General features: G+C 37.2%; 1 long non-coding RNA gene across 1 annotated transcript; it reads left to right on the forward strand.

Moving 5' to 3' along the window:
• The first annotated feature begins 5,276 nt into the window (after nt 1-5,276).
• Nucleotides 5,277-21,321, forward strand: LOC119864448. The gene is made up of 4 exons (XR_005387421.1): nt 5,277-5,339; nt 9,405-9,482; nt 17,908-18,034; nt 20,647-21,321. It is a non-coding gene; the product is annotated as an uncharacterized LOC119864448 (long non-coding RNA).
• Nucleotides 21,322-21,743: the final 422 nt, after the last annotated feature.

Here is a 21,743-nt window from a genome sequence, read left to right on the forward strand (position 1 = left end):
TGCAAGCATGTCTCTAAAGGCAAGGGAAACAAAAGATGGATGGAGAGATGAGGAAATTGGGATTTCATCAAGATAAAAAGCTGCTGCACAGCAAAGGGAACAATCAACAAAATTAAAAGGCATCTTATGGCATGGGAGAAGGTATTTGCAAATGATACATCAGATTAAAGGGCTAGTATCCAAGATCGATAAAGAACTTATCAAACTCAATACCCAAAACACAAAAAATCCAGTTAAGAAATGGGCCAAAGGGGATCCCTGGGTGGCGCAGCGGTTTAGCGCCTGCCTTTGGCCCAGGGCGCGATCCTGGAGACCCAGGATCGAATCCCATGTCGGGCTCCCAGTGCATGGAGCCTGCTTCTCCCTCTGCCTATGTCTCTGCCTCTCTCTCTCTCTCTCTCTCTCTGTGTGACTATCATAAATAAATAAAAATTAAAAAAAAAAAAAAAGAAATGGGCCAAAGGCATGAACAGCCATTTCTCCACAGAAGACATACAAATGGCCAACAGATACATGAAAAAAATCTCAACATCACTAATCATCAAGGAAATAAAATCAAAACTGCACTGAGATTCCACCTCACACCTGTCAGATGGCTAAAATTAACAACTCAGGATACAATAGATGTTGGCAAGGATTCAGAGAAAGGGGAATCCTTATACACTGTTGGTGGAATGCAACCTCATGCAGCCATTTTGGCAAAGAGTATGGAGGTTCCTCAAAAGGTTAAAGATAGAACTACACTATGACCTAGCAATTGCACTACTAAATATTTACCCAAAGGATACAAAAATAATGTTTCAAAGGGGCACCTGCACCCCTACATTTATAACAGCAGTGTCCACAAGAGCAAACCATGGAAAGAGCCCAGATGTCCATCAACAGAGGAATGGATAAAGAAGAATGGATGAGCCCAGATGTCCATCAACAGATTAATGGATGCATGGAGCCTGCTTCTCCAAGGACTATTTCCTTCTGATATCTCGACAAATTGCAAAATACTTTGTAGAGCATTGGTCTCATATTTAACTATAACTACAATCTATTCTATCCTCTGTAAACACAATCTTTATGTGTATGCATGAATGTGCAGGGGTGTGTATGTGTATTTTTCCCCTATCTTCAGATGGTATTCTCAAATTAGATTATAAAATCACTTAAGAAATGTGTATTGTGATTAGCTTAGGAATAGTAAGTGCTTATATTAATTATATATTACTAAAATTTTTAGAAATAAAAAAAACCTTCTAATGAACTTAATGTTTTAAAAAGACCATTTCTTCAATAAGTGGTACTGGGAAAACTATAGAACTACATGCACAAGAATGAAACTGGATCACTTTTTAACATCATATACAAAAAATGAACTCAAAATGCATTAAAGATATGAAACCATGAAACCTGAAAATCCTAGAAGACAACATTGGTAGTAATTTCTCTGACATTGGCCACAGCAACACTCTATAGATATGTCTTCTAAGACATGGAATACAGAGGCAAAAATAATCTATTGAGACTACATCAAAATAAAACACTTTTGCACAGTGAAGGAAACCATCAACAAAAAAGGTGACCTACTGAATAGGAGAAGATAATTGCAAATGACCTAATAGAGGGCTAATATCCAAAATACACAAAGAACTTAAGCAACTCAACATCAGAAAAAAAAAAAACAAGCAGTCTGATTTTTAAAAAATGGGCAAAGGACATGAATAGACATTTTTTCCAAATAAGACACACAGATGGCCCATAAATATACAAGAAATGCTCAACATCACTCATCATCAAGGAAATGCAAATCAAAACCACAATGAGATGTCACCTCATACCTGTCAGTACAGCTAAAATAAGGCAAAAAACAACAAGTGTTAGTGAGGATGTAGACAAAAAGAACTCTTGTACACTATTGGCAAGAATGTAAATTGCTAACATCACTGTGGAAACCAGTATGGACATTCCTAAAAAAAAATAAAAATAAAAGTACCACATGATCCAATAATTTCACAAAGGTATTTACCCAAAGTATACAAAACATCAGTTCAGGACCCTGGGTGGCTCAGAAGTTAAGTGTCTGCCTTTAGCCCAGTTCTGTGTCTCTCATGAATAAATAAATAAAATCTTTAATTTTTTTCATTTTTATTTATTTATGATAGTCACAGAGAGAGAGAGAGAGAGAGAGGCAGAGACACAGGCAGAGGGAGAAGCAGGTTCCATGCACCGGGAGCCCGATGTGGGATTTGATCCCGGGTCTCCAGGATCGCGCCCTGGTCCAAAGGCAGGCACCAAACCGCTGCACCACCCAGGGATCCCTTTTTTAAATTTTTTTAAAATTTTTATTTATTTATGATAGTCACAGAGAGAGAGAGAGAAAGAGAGAGAGAGAGACAGAGACACAGGCAGAGGGAGAAAATAAAATCTTTAAAAAACAAAACAAAACATCAGTTCAAAGAGATAGATGCACCCTTATATTTACTGCAGCATTATCTACAAGAGCCAAGATATGTAAGCAACCTATGTTCATCAATAGACAAAAGGATAAGGAAAATGTAGTGTATGTATACATTTAATATTTATAAATTATATATAATATAAATATATATAAATTATATGATATATATATAATATAAATATCATATAGCCATGGATGATATAAAGGATGTTATACTAAGTGAAATGAGTCAGACTAAGAAAAATACTACATGATTTCACTTACTTATGGAATCTAAAGAATGAAATAAACAAACAAAAAGTAGAACCAGATCTAAAAATACAGAAAAACCAATGGTTGTCAGAGGACTGGGAGGTGATGGGCTGGACAAAATGGGTAAAGGAAAGTGGGAAGTACAGGCTTCCAGTTATGGAATAAGCAAGTCATGGGAATGAGAGATACAACATATGGAATATAGTCGGTAGTAATTTAATAGTGATGTTTGGGACACATGGTAGGTACATTTCTGGGGAACCTAATGTCATGTATAAAGAAGTTGAATCACTATGTTGTACACCTGAAAATAACATAACATTGTAGGTCAACGTAAAAAAATTTAAAAATTTAAAAATTCAATTAGCATAGTATAAACTTTTGTAAAAGAAACTAATTTAATATTTTTTAATAAAAAAACTGGGATGCCTGGGTGGCTCAGCTGTTGATCCCAGGGTCCTGGGATCGAGTCCCATATTGGGCTTCCCATGGGGAGCCTGCTTCTCACTCTGCCTATGTCTCTGCCTCTCTCTCTCTCTCTGTCTGTCTCTCATGAATAAATAAAAACCTTTAAAAATTAATAAAAAAACTGTATCTTCAGAGTTATCAGCATTACATATACTGTAAGCATACATTTATATTCTACTGGAACATATTTGTCTTAAATTGAAATAGGTATATTGATTCAATAAGTTAGCATTACATCTACTAGAGAAATTTAAATTTATATACTGTTTGCCTCTAATTTTTATGATTCAAACTAATTTTGTAGTTTCATTTTTATATATTTGGGTATGTTAATAAACATGTTCATTTTTGCAACTTAAAAAGCTACATATAAAAAATGATATGGGTATAAAAAGCATAAAATATATATTTATAAATCCTCTTAATCTGCAAAATACTAATGCATGACAGTTCAAAATTATCTACTTCATAGTTTTCTATATAAAATAAAAATTACTGTAATTTCAAATGATAATATCTATATAAGTAATACTCTAGTAGGAAAAAATAATGATATAAGCAACTTGATATGCAAGGTATGAAAGATATGACTTTGTTAAAAAACATAGTTTTATTCTAAAATAAAATGACTTACTGTTACAAAAATGCATAAGACCAAATGGTATATGAATACAAAATATTATAAAAGGATCCTTGAAACTATTTTCATAGTCAGGGCTCACTAATATTTGAAAGATTTATTATAGAAAAAATTAAAATTAGTATCAAATATTATACAGATGTAAAACTAAAATTTTGTTTCTCTTTTAAAATGACAATTTTCTCTTAGATTATTGGTCTTTTCTTAACCAGAAATTGTGATAACAAGGTTTTCTTTGTCTTCTGGGTAATCTCCTATGGCAAACATTCTGTGTTTTATCAGAATATTTTTCTGTGCTTTTTTTTCTGTGCTTTTTGTTGACTTTATTGTTATATCTTGATTATAAAAGTCACTCAGTTTTCTTACCGTCATATTGAAAACTCACAGCTCAATTATGGATGCTTACAAGAAAGACATTTAGTTCTAAGTAATAAAGAAAGATTGACAAAAAATGTTTCCAAATATATTGGGCAAATGCAATAAAATTAAATGTAGGAGTGATAATATTACTATCAGATTAGGTGAAATCTGTGCAAAAAAGCAGTAAGTAGAATATAGTATCATAAAATAAAGTGATAAGCATAATTTATTAATGGATAGAACATAAATAAATCTATATATTTAAGAAATAGAGTAGCAAGCACATATAGCAAAAACTCCCCAAAATACTAGAAGGAATGATTAAAAACAATTATAATGGAAGTCATCAATATACCTTTCTTAAAATGGAACTTGTAAGTTGACATAACTAGTGGTTTTTCCAGGTGTATGTGTGCCGTTTTGTTTGGTGCTCTGTACTGAATCGTGTCCTCCCAAAATGCATACGATGAAGTCCTATCCCCTAGCTGGATGGCATTTGGAGATGGGCCTTTGGGGGCAGTTGGTCATGAAGGTGGAGCCTACGTGAGGGGATTGGTGCCTTCATAAGAAGAGGCCCTAGAGAGATCTTTTTCTGATTCCACCATGAGAAAAGAATCCAGAATCCAATCTGCCAGCATCATGATGTAGGACTTCCCCAGCCTCCAGAATTCTTGAAATGTCAACTGTTTAATCCGCCTAGTCTATAGTATTTTATTAGAGTAGCCTGAGCTGAATGAGTCATTTTATATCGTTTTGCTGTATGAAAGTTCTCCTCCACTAATATTTTATGTTCAAATTCACTACTAATCAAGGGAATGCAAATGGGATTAATAATGAACTATAACAGCATGCTCACCAGAATGGAAACGTTAAAAAGAATGGTTAATATTTTTGCTGCCAGGGATGAAGACAAAAGGTAACTCCCATGTTGTGAGTTACCCTAATCTTAGAAATACCTTAAGATTTTTTGTTTTGCAAAGCAACCTGCAACATCTATTATCATTTAGCATTTGAACTGCATGCACATGTTGACCCATCACTTGCACTTCTTGGAATCTTTCTTAGAAATAAAAGCATAACAATCAGCTGCAGAATTGGTCGTCATGGAGAAAATAATGGAAACAATAAACATTCTTAAGAGGAAAGCTGATTAAATTGTGGTACATCCAGGTAATGCAGCATTTTGATGGTTTCTTTGTTTCTTCCATTAATACTAGTATTTGTTTTTATTTAGCAGTGCTATGTACCAAACCACTCTACTCCTATAGTACGATGGTCAGTAAAGATTTCTGTCATCTAGTGTGTGTGTGTGTGTGTGAAAGAGAGAGGGGGAGGGGAGAGAGAGAGAGAGGGAGAGAGAGAATCCAAATAAACATGTAGATTACTACTGCAGTAGATACTGAGAAATGCTGTGAAGGAAAAATAAAAATATGAAGGAAATAGAATATAATATCGTGGGTTGGTTCACAAATTAAGTATGATTTGAGTCAGGAAAGAATACACTCAGATGATGTCCAATTCTGAGGAATTGAGGCAATCCTCCATTTTTCTTCTAGTGATTTGTCTTATCTCTGAATGGATTTCATCTCTTACTCCTAGTTGGCCTCTGACCATTTCAAGTAGTAAAAATAATCCTATGTCCAGTTTTTCATTTACTTTCCAAAGATATTCAGCTACCTACAAGTTTCTTGTAAATAACCCACTATATCAAGAGTGCCTCATTTCTTGAAACAAGAAGCCGGAAAGGAAAATGGTATTTATGACTGTGTACAATTAACCAGGCACTGTGCTGAGTGTTCCAGGAGCTCTCCTTCTATCCACCTCCAAATATGGGAGAGATCACTAGTCTTAAGTTTAAAGGAGAAATTTGAGATCAAGAAATACAAATATTCAAGTCTGAGAATTGGTAGGGTAGGTGTAGACATTAATTTTTAAAGATCGATATGTAAGGGTCTGGAACAAACTTTTACGCGACCCCAGATGTGTTTGCTTTATGAATGCAGAGACAAACATACTCTGTTGTTTCTATTAAGTAAGGTTAGTCATTTTACCTATACTCAAGGTATCCAAAAAATTAGCATCTGGTATAAATGTAATCAATGATTCCAAAGACACACCTGAGACACACCTGAGAAACACTCCTACAGGGTAGGGGAATACTATAATCTCTTTCTGAAGTTCATGAGAAGAAACATATATACATCGTCATCACATGTTCAAAGATAATTATCATGTCTATCAGTGGTAGCTGAATTAGTTTAGTTAAAAAGAACTATTAAATTAGTTAAGAACATATATCAGATTCATAAATACAAAAGGTTGGGATTTTAGAAAATCCCTGGATGAGAAGACAAAAAAAAGTGAGGTATTTGGAGACCATAGCGAATGGATAACCATGACCATCTATGAGGTGATTTTGTTAGAAAGTGCTATTGAGGGGACCCCTGGGTAGCACAGTGGTTGGGCGTCTGTCTGTGGCTCAGGGCGTGACCCCTGGGGTCCTGGAATCGAGTCCCGCATCGGGCTCCCTGCATGGAGCCTGCTTCTCCCTCTGCCTGTGTCTCTGCCTCTCTCTGTGTGTCTCTCAGGAATAAGTAAATAAAATATAATAAAAAAAGAAAGTGCTATTTGAGGATTGCAAAGTAGAGTGAATGGGTCATGTCACAATGAGCAAAGAAGGGGGCACACTTGGGACTTGGTCAACTAAAAGATGCTGCTTCTAATTATTGCCCCACCACCTCTTCTTATATTTCAGAGCAAATATTCAATCTTTGAAGCCTCCTCAGATTAAGCTCATATTTCAATATCTTTCTTTTACATGTATTAAATGTGTAATAACATTTCTATAAATGAAAAATATAGAATTAAAGTTCATACAATTTTCATAACAAGTGCTTTACTTCAATCACCATTTCCTACTTCTAAGGAATTAGAAAACACTGAGGAAATTATACAGATGATAAAAGATTCATATAATCTTCATATAGCTTATTTTCTTCTTTTAAAAATGAATTTGATTTGCACTCTGTTGTTGAAAGAACTCTTGTCTACTGGCTTTTTGGTAGAAAAGTAGAAATGCCTGCAGAGTCATCACGTAAAGGGTGGCCTGTGTGTGTGGAGGGGGGACTAATTGTGTCTGTAAAAATCTCAAGCACTCGAACAATCTTACCTTTATCTCTAGTGTTGTTTTATTCTTTACCACTGCTATCAAAACTGAAAAATATTCTTATTCTTTCACTTCAACTGGAAGTTAATGTCGTCTCTGAGGGGATATGTCTTTTTTTTTAACCAATCAGAGTTGTCACGTTTTATTTCCTTGCAAAATACTATGAGTGTGCTTGGAAGTAATAGCAATGTTCTGATTTTTGTTCAGCACCTAGCAAAGAATAAATTTTGGAATATGTGTTTTGATCTAAGTGATTCATTGGAAATAAAGTTCCATGTCAAAGACAATGGCACATGTCATATTTAGAAATCTTACTGCTTCTCTCAGGCCTCAGTAATGCTTTTGTCATCTTGTTTTGGCTTCCATTTTCATGAAGGTCCTTGAACCAGTCCCGCAATCTGTTTGCCAATTCCCTGAACTCCAGGTCACTGCATGCTGAAAACAAAGCAAAACAACACAAATCTTGAATGATAATTTAGCATAATGCCAATGCTAGTTCTCAAATTATTTCAATAATGAAAAGCAACAGTAATAAAAGAAAGAAAGAAATGTAGTACAATTGTGTTTAAGCTTTTTAAAAATGAAAATTAAATATATGTTTCAAATATAATGAGATGTAATATAATGATGACATTTTGTCCAATAAAGGGAGATTATTAGTGGAGGTCTACTTCTACTCCTCAGTGGGGTATGGCACTTGATGGAACGTTCTTATTGATAATATCACATAAATTCCTTAATATTTGTACACTGAACAATTTTGTTATGGTAAGAAGGTAGATGATCTGGGGAAATAATGGGCTGAAAATCCAAAATGAATATTTACACATTTATTATAGGCCATAGCTATTATATGCTATGATTTTATAAATCTGCATTAGTATATTAAATCCAGGTTATATATAACCCTATATATTTTTGAGCATAGAAAAGCAAAAGCTATCTTATTTAACATCAGAAATGATTGTAAAATATTTAAGAAAACAATATAAATTTCTGTTTTAAGAATAAGGTGTTAGTGAACTTTGACATTTGGAACTTGAATTAATTCATTTAAAAATATTGTTACCTACCAATAATTATATTTCTAGAATAGTCTCTGCGATAGAGTAGTAGAATATTATAGATATGTATCTGTATGTATGTGTGTGAGAGATGAATGATAAAATATGGTGTGTCAAATTTAGTCATTTGTTGCCAAAATATTTTGAAAATATAAAAATATATATTGTTTAGAGGACATCATTACTGTGGGTGTAACTCTTCTGCAAGTAGCATATATGTGATTTCCTGAACTGACTGCAAACACTCTTTAATAGTACTCTTGTTCATTTTGAAAAAAAATAATAATAACTTACATGCTGACTTATAAATGTCACATCACATTTAGTATAAACTACATACATCATCACTGTATGTATTATACACAATAAACATGTATAACATAATTTAACAAATGGAATATTATATGATGCAATATAATTTAAGACCATTTACTAGTATTAAAGAGAATCGAATTCCAGATTAACAGGACCTTCCAAGTACCCAGTAGGATGGGTGAGCCAGACCAGTAATGCATTCTGATATTTTAGGACAGTAGAGGCAAAAAAAGAAGATCCCAGAAGTTGCCATGGGGGGGGGGGGGGGGAGAGTGACAAAGATTTCATAAACAAAGAATGAAGAATCAGAATGTCTGAATTTTTCATTAGCAACATTGGCAATCAGAAAGCTGAAAAACTGCTTCGGAAGTCTATATCCAGAAAAATCAGCTGAGAGAATTAGCTAAAGAGATGTGCTAACGTACATGACTTAAAAAAATAGCCACCCCCTTAACGTTTCTTTAGGAAGCTACTAGGAGATGTAACACACTAGACACAGAACTAAGAAAGAGGGTGGCCAAGACACATGAAATAAAAGATTTAGAGGAGTAGTGAAAGTAATGTCTCTAATTATGGTGAAGAGGAATCCCAGAATGCACGTTGCATGCCAAGCATAGAGGCGGATGGCAGGAGGTTTGAAAATCCTTGGTGAGGAGGTACAGAATTCATCACTATCCCTTCTTCATTCAGGGAAAACGGTGCCCTATAGTGAGATTCCCAGGAAGCATCACTTTTCCTGATAAGGACTACGATGGCTGAGACTGAATGGTAAGGCCACATGATGTGCAATCCTGGGTGAACGGTTACCCTCGAGCCCAGTATCTCTGTTTAAACAAACATCTAGGCAAGAGTCTTCTGATGTCATAAGCTTTTATGCTACAGAAAACAACACTTGCCTGAAAAATAGGGATTCTTCTCCGTACACATGTACACATTACCTGTCTCTGGAAGGATATTTAGACATAAAGCGGGTAAGCCTGATTATCTCCAGTCCAACAAACTGGATGAATATAGGAAAATGGTATGAGAGAGTCTTATTTTTACCATTCATTTTTTTCCTTTTGAGTTATGTGCTACATGCCTGTATTAATATTCAAAAATAAATGAAAAATTTCTTTTAAAAATTAATTACCATGCATTATCCTTGACCTACCAATTCCTTTCCTTGGAATTATCATCCAGTATACTACATACATACTAACTGATTTAAATTGGACAATACTATTTATTCAGTACGTTTATAACAAGAAGTTACAGCTGTTAACGAAACTGTCCATGAGCTGTGGTCTGATGACATTGGTTAGATATATCCATCCAGTGAAGCTGTATAAGTCATAGAGTTTACAAGCTTACTAAGTGCTGATATAGACACCAACACACTATACAGCTTTTGGTGAAAAAAAAAAGATGAGAAGGTAAGAGTGTTTTGTATGCTTGCATTTGTGTGAAAAGGAAGGAAAATGCATTTGTTTATATATGCCTAAAATATGTCTGGAAATACACATAAGAGATCAGAACATTGTCACCTCTGTAATGAGAATGCAGGAGGTATAAATTGCCCAGAGACATAAATAAGTACATTTATACTTTTAAGAGTTAAAGCATGTATTTTTAATCTAAGACTTAAAGCATATTAGTGCGGTAATTACTTTAAGCAAATGAGCATTTAAAAATGAATTTTAGTTCTTTATTTCCTTTACCCATCTTATGATTTGCCCCAAACCACACTCAACAAAAACCCAAAATTTATACAATAAAATATCTGTTGAAGAATGATGAAGTCTGTTGAACAGATTGGCATCTATTTTCTTGTCTTGCGGTTGTAAATACAGCATTCATTAGAGCATTAGAATGTTAGTACAGATGTTTTAAAAATTTGCCCAAAAGTGAAACATTATATATATCTATTGTGTGTCATACACACCTCAGTTTAAGTTTCAATATAAGGTCATGAATTTATTGTAATTAAATGTTTTAGGAATTAAGAATCCTTCAGTAATAATTATAATAATAATAATGGTAATAACAGCTAGCACTGCATACTTACTGTTAAATTATGTACATTACCATGCTTAATCATAGAAACTTTATGAGGATTGAGGAGGGGCAAGATGGCAGAAGAGTAGGGTCCCCACGTCACCTGTCCCCACCAAATTACCTAGATAAGCTTCAAATCATCCTGATAATCTACGAATGCGGCCTGAGCTTTAAAGAGAGAACAGCTGGAATGCTACAGTGAGAAGAGTTCACGCTTCTATCAAGGTAGGAAGACGGGAAAAACGAAATAAAGAAACAAAGGCCTCCAGGGGGGCGGGGCCCCACGAGGAGCCGGGCTGAGGCCCGGGCGAGTGTCCCCAGGACAGGAGAGCCCCGTCCCGGAGAAGCAGAAGCTGCACCAACCTTCCCGGGCGGAAAGGGCTCGCAGGGAGTTGGAGCAGGACCCCAGGAGGGCGGGGATGCCCTCAGGCTCCCTGGGACACTAACAGACACCTGCGCCCCGGGGAGAGTGCGCCGAGCTCCCCAAGGGCTGCAGCACGCGCACGGCTGGACCTGGGAGCAGCGCGGAGGTGGCTCAGGCGGCTCTGCGGAGAGGGGGCTGCGGGGCCAGGATCGCAATTCCAACAGCGCAGGCCCAGGAGCACAGGGCGCCGGGTACACAGCCCAGGATCTGGCCTCCCCCCAGGACAGGCAGAGGCCAGGAGAGCCCAGGACAGCAAGGACGCTCCTGCCCCGAGATAAGCAGATCAGCAGCCCCGCCCGGAGCATCCAGGCCCTGCAGACGCAGAGCTCCCTAGTTACTGCGGGAGCTGACTCCAGGGCTCCAGAGCTGGCCTCTGCCCACTGCACTTGTCCCTCCTGGGGCCTCACGGGGTAAACATCCCCACTGAGCCCTGCACCAGGCAGGTGACACAGCAGCTCCCCCAAGTGCTAATACCTGAAAATCAGCACAACAGGCCGCTCCCCCAGAAGACCAGCTAGATGGCCACGTTCCAGGGGAAGTCAAGGGACTTAAAGTATACAGAATCAGAAGATACTCCCCCGTGTTTTTTTTCTTTTTGATTTGTTTGCTGCCCCCCACCCTTTTTTCCCTTTATTTCTTTTTCTTTCTCTTTTTCTTCTCTTTTCTTTTCTTTTTTTTCCTTTTTTCTTTTTCTCTTTTCTTTCCTTCTTTCTCTCCTCTCTTTTTCTCCTTTTCCCAATACAACTTGTTTTTGGCCACTCTGCACTCAGAAAAATGACTAGAAGGAAAACCTCACCTCAAAAGAAAGAATCAGAAACAGTCCTCTCTCTCTCCCACAGAGTTACATGATTTGGATTATAATTCAATGTCAGAAAGCCAATTCAGAAGCACTATTATAAAGATACTGGTGGCTCTAGAAAAAAGCATAAAGTACTCAAGAGACTTCAAGACTGCAGACTTTAGATCTAATCAGGCAGAAATTAAAAATCAATTGAATGAGATGCAATCCAAACTAGAAGTCCTAACGACGAGGGTGAATGAGGGGGAAGAACGAGTGAGTGACATAGAAGACAATTTGATGGCAAAGAGGGAAACTGAGGAAAAAAGAGAAATAAAAGACCATGAGGATAGATTAAGGGAAATAAATGACAGCCTGAGGAAGAAAAACCTACGTTTAATTGGGGTTCCTGAGGGCGCCGAAAGGGACAGAGGTCCAGGATATGTATTTGAACAAATCATAGCTGAAAACTTTCCTAATCTGGGAAGGGAAACAGGAATTCAGATCAAAGAGATAGACAGATCCCCCCCCCCAAATTCAATAAAAACCATTCAACACCTCGACATTTAATAGTTAAGCTTGCAAATTCCAAAGATAAAGAGAAGATCCTTAAAACAGCAAGAGACAAGAAATCTCTGACTTTTCAATACATTATATAACTGCCATACTAATTTTAGTAGCCATCCCTTTGGTATTTAATTTTTAATTTTCATATTTATTTTTTAATATTTTAGTTATTTATTCATAAGAGACACAGAGAGAAAGGCAGAGACACAGGCAGAGGGAGAAGCAGGCTCCATGCAGGGAGCCCGATGTGGGACTCGATCCCAGGATCCCAGGGTCACACCTTGAGCCAAAGGTAGATGCCCAACTGCTGAACCACGTAGGTGTCCCTAATTTTTTTTAAGATTTTATTTATTTATTCATCAGGGACAGAGAGAGAGAGAGAGACAGAGACAGAGACAGAGACACAGGCAGAGGGAGAAGCAGGCTCCATGCAGGGAGCCTGATGTGGGACTCGATCCTGGGACTGCAGGATCAGGCCCTGGGCTAAGGCAGGTGCTAAACCGCTGAGCCACCCAGGGATCCCCTAATTTTTAATTTTTATATTTTATTTTACTGAAGTATAGTTGACACATTAATTTTAGGTGTACAACACAGTGACTGGAAACCACTTTCAAACATTTTTATTTATTTATGATAGTCACAGAGAGAGAGAGAGAGAGGCAGAGACACAGGCAGAGGGAGAAGCAGGCTCCATGCCCCGGGAGCCCTATGTGGGATTCGATCCTGGGTCTTCAGGATCACGCCCCGGGCCAAAGGCAGGCGCCAAACCGCTGCGCCACCCAGGGATCCCGGAAACCACTTTCTAAGGACTTGCTTTAGATATAGGAATATTATTATTATTATTATTATTATTATTATTGGAACATTAAAAAATTATCTATTCACTTAATTTTTTAAAATGGTGGTAAAAAATGCATGAGATAAAGTTAACCATCTCAACTATTTAAAGTGTATGGGTAAGTGGTTTTAAGTACATTGACATCGTGACACAGAACTTCAAAATTTTTCATCTTGTGAAGCTAAAACTCGGTACCCATCAAACAACTCCCCATCCCCACCTTCCCTCAGCTCCTGGAACCACTATGCTATTTTCTGCCTCTATGAATTTGACTATGCTAGGTGTCTCCTGGGAGGGGAGTGATGCAGTGCTTGTGTTTTTGTGATAACATAATATCTTCAAGGTTCATCCATTATAGAGGGTGTCATCATCCCCCTTTTAAAGGATTAGTAACATTTGATTATTTGTAAAAACCATGTTTTGTTTATTCATTCACCTGTAAATAGATGGGAGTTGCTTCCACCTTTTGGCTGTTGTAAATAAAGATGCTATGAACACAGGCATACAAATGTCTCTTTGAGACTCTGCTTTCAATTCTTTTGGATATATATCATCCAGAAGTGAAACTGCTGGCTCATACAGTAATTCCACTTTTAATTTTTGAAGAACTGCCATACTGTTTTCTACAGCAGCTGCGCCACTTCACATGCTCACTATTTCCAATTTTCTCACTTCCTCATCAACACTGGTTACTTTCTGTTTTACCAACAGTAGTCACACTAATGCGTGTGAAGTGGTACCTCATTGTGGTTATTTGCTGATTTAATATCAAAAAACAAATTTGAATGAAATGAAGGTTCTATATAGCAATGTTGCAAGATAGATGGGGTCTGGATGTTGAAGGATCTTGAATATGAAGCTAAATAATTTGGAATTTATTTTAGAGAAATAGAAGTTAGCAGAGATTGTAAAGAAAAGAGGTTTTCAATGCAGAGAAGCATTATGTGAAATTGAATAAACTAAATAAAGCATTCAAAATGTAGTTAAAATGGTCATTAAACTTTATGCTGGATTTTAAAATGTTATTCTGTATGTTGGCAAATTGAACACCAATAAAAAATAAATTTATTATTAAAAAAATAAAAAAATAAAATGTAACTATAAAGAAATTTATTATCTTTTTCTAAAATCTGAATTAATGGAACTTTCTTTGGAGTAGATGTGGGGAGGTTTGTGGTGTAATCTCAATCTCTGCACTATTCACTTTTATTTTTTTTTCTTTTACAAAATAAAGAATCCAAATGATCATTTAGATTCTCAAAAGCAAAAGCCTCAAATCTCATCTTCCACTGATGATGTCATCAAGTTGAATATTAAAATAAGTTGCTAATATTTCTAAAAACTCAATTACATATTTTAATTTATTCAATTCACAAAACAGTGATTAAAGAGGTGCTAAAATAAAATGGCAATATGTGAAATTCAAAGTCAAATTTAACATAATTGAAAAATTACTTTACTGTAAAAATGAGTATAAGACCATTTCTTAAATTGTTCACATCAATTTAATAACATATAGGTAAAATTTGAATGTTAAGCAATATGAAATGTCTCCTCTGTGCTGGGCTCCTCTTATTTGATAAACTACTCTCTTACTGGACTATATATATATATATATATATATATATATATATATATATAATATCTATTTATTTATTCAAGAGAGACACAGAGAGAGGCAGAGACACAGGCAGAGTGAGACGCAGGCTCCCTGTGGGGAGCCCAATGTGGGACTTGACCCTGGGACCCCAGGATCACTCCCTGAGCTGAAGGCAGATGCTCAACTGCTGAGCCACCCAGACGTCCCAGGACTATATATTTTTGAAGCTTAAATAACCCTTCAAAGCCACTCAATAGTATTAATTTGTGATAGAACAAGACACTAAAAATCTTCCTCAAATGTTCACTCATATGGTTTCAAAGTACATTATAGGATGAGGAATGCAAGTAAACAGAAATTATGCAGACTTCTGAAAGTCATCCACAGAGAGAATTCATGGCAACATTAGTCAAACATAAAGCACAATATTTCAAAAAATGTAAAGCCATCTTTTAAAACAATGTTATATTGAGCCATATGAAATTGCTAATATTCTTTTTTTTTATGGTAGTCACACAGAGAGAGAGAGAGAGAGGCAGAGACACAGGCAGAGGGAGAAGCAGGCTCCACGCACCGGGAGCCTGATGTGGGATTCGATCCCGGGTCTCCAGGATCGCGCCCTGGGCCAAAGGCAGGCGCTAAACCGCTGCGCCACCCAGGGATCCCAAATTGCTAATATTCTATGATTTTGACCTACCCAAAGACAATTTCATATAGCTCAATTTAATATATGGTATTTACTGGCATGGCAACTGTTATGGACATATTGAACTTATACATAAATAAACCTTCCTTCCTGAAAGAAAAATATAATTGCCTTGGGGCACCTGACTGGCTCAGGCCATGGAGCCTGTGACTCTCGATCTTGGGGTCATGAGTTCAAGCCATACATGTTGAGTGTTAAATAACTAAATTGAATTGCCTATATAGACTTAAAAATTAGAAATGTCCTATATTAGCAATGCATAGGATGTTAGAACTCTCAGTGTATTTGAGTCTATGTTTTGTGCCAATTCTTCGGGTCAGAAAAGGTTTCTGATACTCATTATATTTCCCACCAGCACATTAACATGGTAAGCTGTACATCATATGCTCTGAATAAATACATGATCTGATTTGGAATACAAACATAATCTATTTTCAAGTGTCTAAATCCTGACTTAGCTAACAGATTATGTTTGGTATATTTTGCTCAGCTCTGTTCACTGAGCCGAATAATTAAGGAATACCTAATAGTTTCAACAAATCAGATTCTTGACTCTATTAGGAAAAGTTACAGGAGATGTATGGTTTTGCCGTCAGTTATGATTTATTTCAAGATTTCTGTCACTGATATTTGTAGACTGTACATCCTATTTAGAATATTACATGCTACTTTGTTCTTATAACTTAAGAATTTAGCTCCTAAAAAGTTATACTATCCAATTATGTTGTTGAATCCATTATTTAAATGGGAAGGGGAGAAGTGATGGTAGAGGTCTAGAGTGTCAAATATGGCAAACTCATTTTCTAATTGCAATTACAGTGATAAGAAAGATACTTATCTTTCTGAGTTAGTTGATAGTTTCCTTGCAGACTGACAAAAATACACAGTTGATTACCGAGCAGCATCTAAAGAATGAACAAGGGATCCCTGGGTGGTGCAGCGGTTTGGCGCCTGCCTTTGGCCCAGGGCGCGATCCTGGAGACCCGGGATCGAGTCCCATGTCGGGCTCCCGGTGCATGGAGCCTGCTTCTCCCTCTGCCTGTGTCTCAGCCTCTCTCCTCTCTCTGTGTGACTATCATAAATAAATAAAAATTTAAAAAAAAAAAAAAAAAAAAAAAAAAAAAAAAAAAAAATAAAGAATGAACAAGTTTGCTAGTGATCACCAAGAGGAGGGACAGTCTGTTCTTCTATCACCAGCTGGACCCATCAGTCACACAAATGTTCATGAACTTTGCCTTTGCTTAAGAAATGCAAACTATTTTTTGAAGTTAATATACCCATATGCGAAATCAGAATAAATTATAGCTGGCAACAACCACTAATATATGAAAGGATAAAACAAAAGCTCAATGGCCAGGTATAAAGCAACTACATCCTTGCCCTGAGAAACAGATCTTCACTGATAACACAGGGTTAGAGGTAACTCCTGATTGCTGTGAAATTTATACCAGCATTTCTGCATGTAGTGCAAACTGTGTTTCTTAATAAACCAGTCCAGTTATTCTTTATTTACATTATAAAAATTCATGCTGTAAGAGAAACACCTTTCATCAGTGCTTTGCATATGTTTTTACAAAACAGAAATGTTTACTCTCTTATGTTATTACTGCTTCATCCTTTAGCACATCTTGATATATGTCTACTATGTGCCAGGAATATCTTGCATCAGAATCCCCTGGCAGGCTTATTATAACACAAATTGTTGTATCCCCACTTCCAGAGTTTGTGATATGATAGATAAGGAGAAGGGCATGAAAATTTGTACTTTGGATCCTAACAAGTTTCTAACAATTTCCCAGGTGATACTGATCCTGCTGGTCTAGAAAACCACTCTCCTGTGGGTAGGAGTTACAGGACAAGGAGGACATAGCTTCGTTCCTCATCAAATCTACATTCTAGTAGAAAAGACTTGAACATATTAGTAGAAATAGGAACCTCCCCATTATTATCTTAAGGAAAATTACCTGAATTGCATTCACATACATACTATAACACCATTTCCCCTGGGCAGCTTGATTTTCCAATTCTCCATGTTTTCATGGCTAGATTCCTATGCCTGCTGTACTAACCAAACACAAGGCACTAAATCACCTGGATGCCACATCTGGGCAGGTTTCAAGGGTAAGATAAATCAATCAGATGCACCGATTTCTTGTTCGGACCCTAAAATGGCTAGATTATATTACACAGAAGCCTGTCTTTTAAAGTTTTAAGAATTTAATTTCTCTCCTCTGGTTTCTCAGCTTACTCATGCTGGTGGCAGGTCCTCCACTCAGGGGTCAGCAGGAACTGCATTGAATTCCCTGGGAAACATGCCTCTGTATCGCTGTCTTCAGGCTCAGGCTCCACCTCTGCACTGAGTTCACACAGGTGGGGACAGAAGTCTATACCAAATAGGTGGTGCAGCTGGGGAGAAGAGGGATGCCTTCAGCTACAGATGGTTAGAGCATCTATAGGAGCCATCTAGAAATTCCTGTTGCTCCAGCTTCAATATTTCATGTGTCTGGGGTGAAACTAGGCCTTCCGTTCACTCATTACTGAGGTCCAGAATGTCTCAGACCCAAACTTGTCCAAGAAATAACCATAGACAGGAATCTCAGAGTCATCTTTTCTGCAGGTGAGATGAAACTTGGGAGAAAACTGAAAAGTTGAATTTGAATATCCTATCATAGGTCGTTTGATAGACTAAGAAAAAATTAATTTTCTGGAGAAGTGTCATGACTAAAATTACATTCATTCCTTTTATGGTTAGTAGCTCCACACATAAAATCTTTTGAGTGATGTACTCACAGGCAGAGGAGGAAGCATATTGTGGGAGCCATCCGCCAGGTGTCTCAACCGCAGTCCCCTGGGGATCTGTAGTCAGTGGCTAGGCTTTGGCCCATTTTACCAGGTAGAGCGATGTGTATCATCCCATTCTGTTACAACTACATTCTCCTTTTCTATGTACGTTGGAAATGACATCACAGTATATCTCCTCAACCCACAGTCCATAAATAGAACTAACCCAGGAGTAAAAATACTGTTAGGCAGCAGATTTGGATCCTGGCCTTAGCAATGCTGATTTCATAACATAATTATGGAGCATATAGAAAATAAATGTTTATGGATATTCCTGTAGCACCTAGCAGAGGCCTGTGTGTGCAAAATAAGCAGACAGGTACCTTTTCATTGAATGTGACTTCTTTCATTATACCCACCAGCCACTGTGGATCCAATTTAATGCCAAATACAAGGTAGTTAACATCTGGAAGGCTAAGTCTGAAAGGGTTAAGTGTCAACATTCCACTCAGAGCTTGGGAGGCTCTCTATTTCACCAAACTCTTTGTGAAATCTTATTGCTATGAATTTGGTCAGGTTCCTTGCTCTGTCTATGCTCTTCATGCTTCTAGGTCAATACATTAACTTTGGTCTATGTCAGATGCCAACTCCTCTATTTAGCCCACTCTAATTTCTTCAGAACTGCTGCAGAACTTTATCTGCATATTTTTATGATTTTTATTAGTCTTTACTTCTTATACTACTTATGTACTGATTGTATAGCCTGTGGATTCTTGGAGAAGAAAAAGATCTACATCTTTCTCAATCAAAACTGTATCTGGCAACACAACCTAACATTCAAAGAAAGATTTTTCTGCCGATTATAAAATAAAGGCAGACTTAAACTGTCTGAGAATATTAATTTGAGTATAATTTATGTGAAATAAATGGCCAGCTACTTACATGGAAAATAGAATAATTTAGAGATTTCATAAGAAGACAAAGGACTACCAAGAGGTGTACTGCACAAGCAAAAAATTAATAATTTATTTAAAATAAATATGAAATATATAAGTCCATTATCTCCTCTCTGCTCTCTGGTGCCCTTTTTAGAATTATGGACATTAATAAATACATATATATATTTATACATGTATATGTATATTTATATACGTATATATGTATACTCACTATATGTGATAACATTATACATATTCATATACATATAGAGGGCCTGGGTTGGTATTCAGATATGAAGAATAACGACCAATATTGTCTCTAACAACGATTTATATCTTAACCACATCTACTCTGTGGGAGCCATTAGTTTCCATTACATCCACTTGAGTTTAAAATTGCACAAATGTATTTACCTTTCTTTAGTCAATAATTGCAAAGAAAACAGACTGGTCAGGGAAAGACCATGTGGTATCTGACAAACAATAAAACAACATAGGATAACCAATGACTACTTCTAGTCCTGTGACATCTTAATATCTTTAACCACCACACACATATGCTAGTCATAGGAGCTATTTTGTCGCAATTCATACCTCTTAGAACCAACTAGAATATAATTGTTGCTATGAGTTGGACAAGTTAACCATTGTGCCACGGTAATACAACAAAACTATTATTTTTCTTCCCGAAGAAAGATCAGAAGGGGAATGTTTTAAGTGTAATTAGTCCTCCGGAGTTTCCTGGTACTAACTAGGATACACCTTCAGAAACGGCACCAAATTTGAAAAAGTCACTCTCCAAAGACACTTGGTCCAGTAGAAACCTACACAGCCGACAATAGCAGAAGTGCCTATTTTTTAGAGTACTTAGCAAGAAAGAGCATTATATGTGCATCAGTGTCCAGAACAAAGTCCCCGTTCCTATCAAGAAGAGCAGGTGTGATCTATGTAGACTAAATACGGTGGCTAGGATTCACCTTATAAAAAATACCAATGGAACGTAAGAGATTCTAATAAAACTGCAGTCTATTCAGGTAGGTATCACTGTGTGGCAGAAATTTGTGTCCTCATAAATCAGGTATATTACCTTAAGAAGTGGAAAGGCAAATTAAGCCTCCTGTTGGCAGTGACCCCAATCTCCAGTGCCCTCCAGGGAAGGTTATGCCTTGAATACCATACACAGGGCTGGGGTGGTGTTGTTCACATTAGGAGATTTTCTCTGTTCACTGTCCTAATGCCAATCACTTCTTCCCTATGGTGGAGATATTTCAAGCAGCATCCGCCAGGCAACATTTCTATGGCTGGAAAAGTTCGACAGGAAACTTCAAACTACCACTAGAGAAAAACACGGACCAAGCTGACAGCATGAAAACAGAAAGGAGAGAAAGAGAAGGAGGGAGAGAGGGAGAAAGGGAGGGAGGGACAGAGAGAGGCTACTTGGGGCTGCTATTTGGGGAGCAACTATAGAAATGATTCCTGGCAGTGAGAAGAGCAGACCTCACATAGTCAACAAGTGCTATGAAGCACTTACTATTGAAGTCCAAGTGCTGCAAACAGAAAAACTGCTGCCTCCCAAACTGTGTAAAGTTTGTCAAAGAAGAGCACAAGCCATCTGTGAAGAACCTGGTACATGTTTAAGAAGCTCACTCAATAATACAGAATCAAGAAGATGGGATAAGGGGCAGCTCAGAGACGCTCCTCTCCACATCGGACAAGAGGTTCCAGAAGTAGCAGTGGGGAGCAGCTGAGGCTTCCAAAGACCTCTCCCATCCCTCGTCCTCACATGCATACGGTCTGCATAAATCTGGAAGATACAGATCCATGTTAACTTAACTGCATTCCCAGTGTGTGACTTCTGGTAGACTGTGAGTTTGGTGATTCTCTGTCATTTCTAGGGATATAAGTCTGGAATAAAATGATGATTTTGGATATAATTACAGATACACATTTTAATGGTAAGGGTCTCCAATGGCACCTATGGTTTTCAGCTCCCTGGGGAAGGAGTTGGAGCACTCAGATCTCCTCACCCTGGGAATGAAATGACCATGAAGATCAACCCAGGGTCATGGCTGATTCAAAATACACTAGGAAACGGCCTACACAGGGCTCTCTTGAGGAATGCATTAGGCAAGGAATTGGGTTGCTTTGAATTAGTCCCACAGAAAGAATTACTGAGACTTGGATAATAAAACTAAATGCGGGGACAAGACCCAGTCCTGAGGGTCATTCCATCAAGGAGGAAAGGAACAGTCTTTCTGACGCTGGATGCTATGGCAGCTACAGCCAGTCTCACCCTCTCTCAACTCTGCTCCCCACACCCTTCTCTGCGTCCTCTACTAATAACACGAAACACATTTTTC

The sequence above is a fragment of the Canis lupus genome, unplaced genomic scaffold (assembly GCF_011100685.1).
Source record: "Canis lupus familiaris isolate Mischka breed German Shepherd unplaced genomic scaffold, alternate assembly UU_Cfam_GSD_1.0 chrUn_S523H685, whole genome shotgun sequence".
In the NCBI taxonomy this organism is placed as follows: Eukaryota; Metazoa; Chordata; class Mammalia; order Carnivora; family Canidae; genus Canis; species Canis lupus.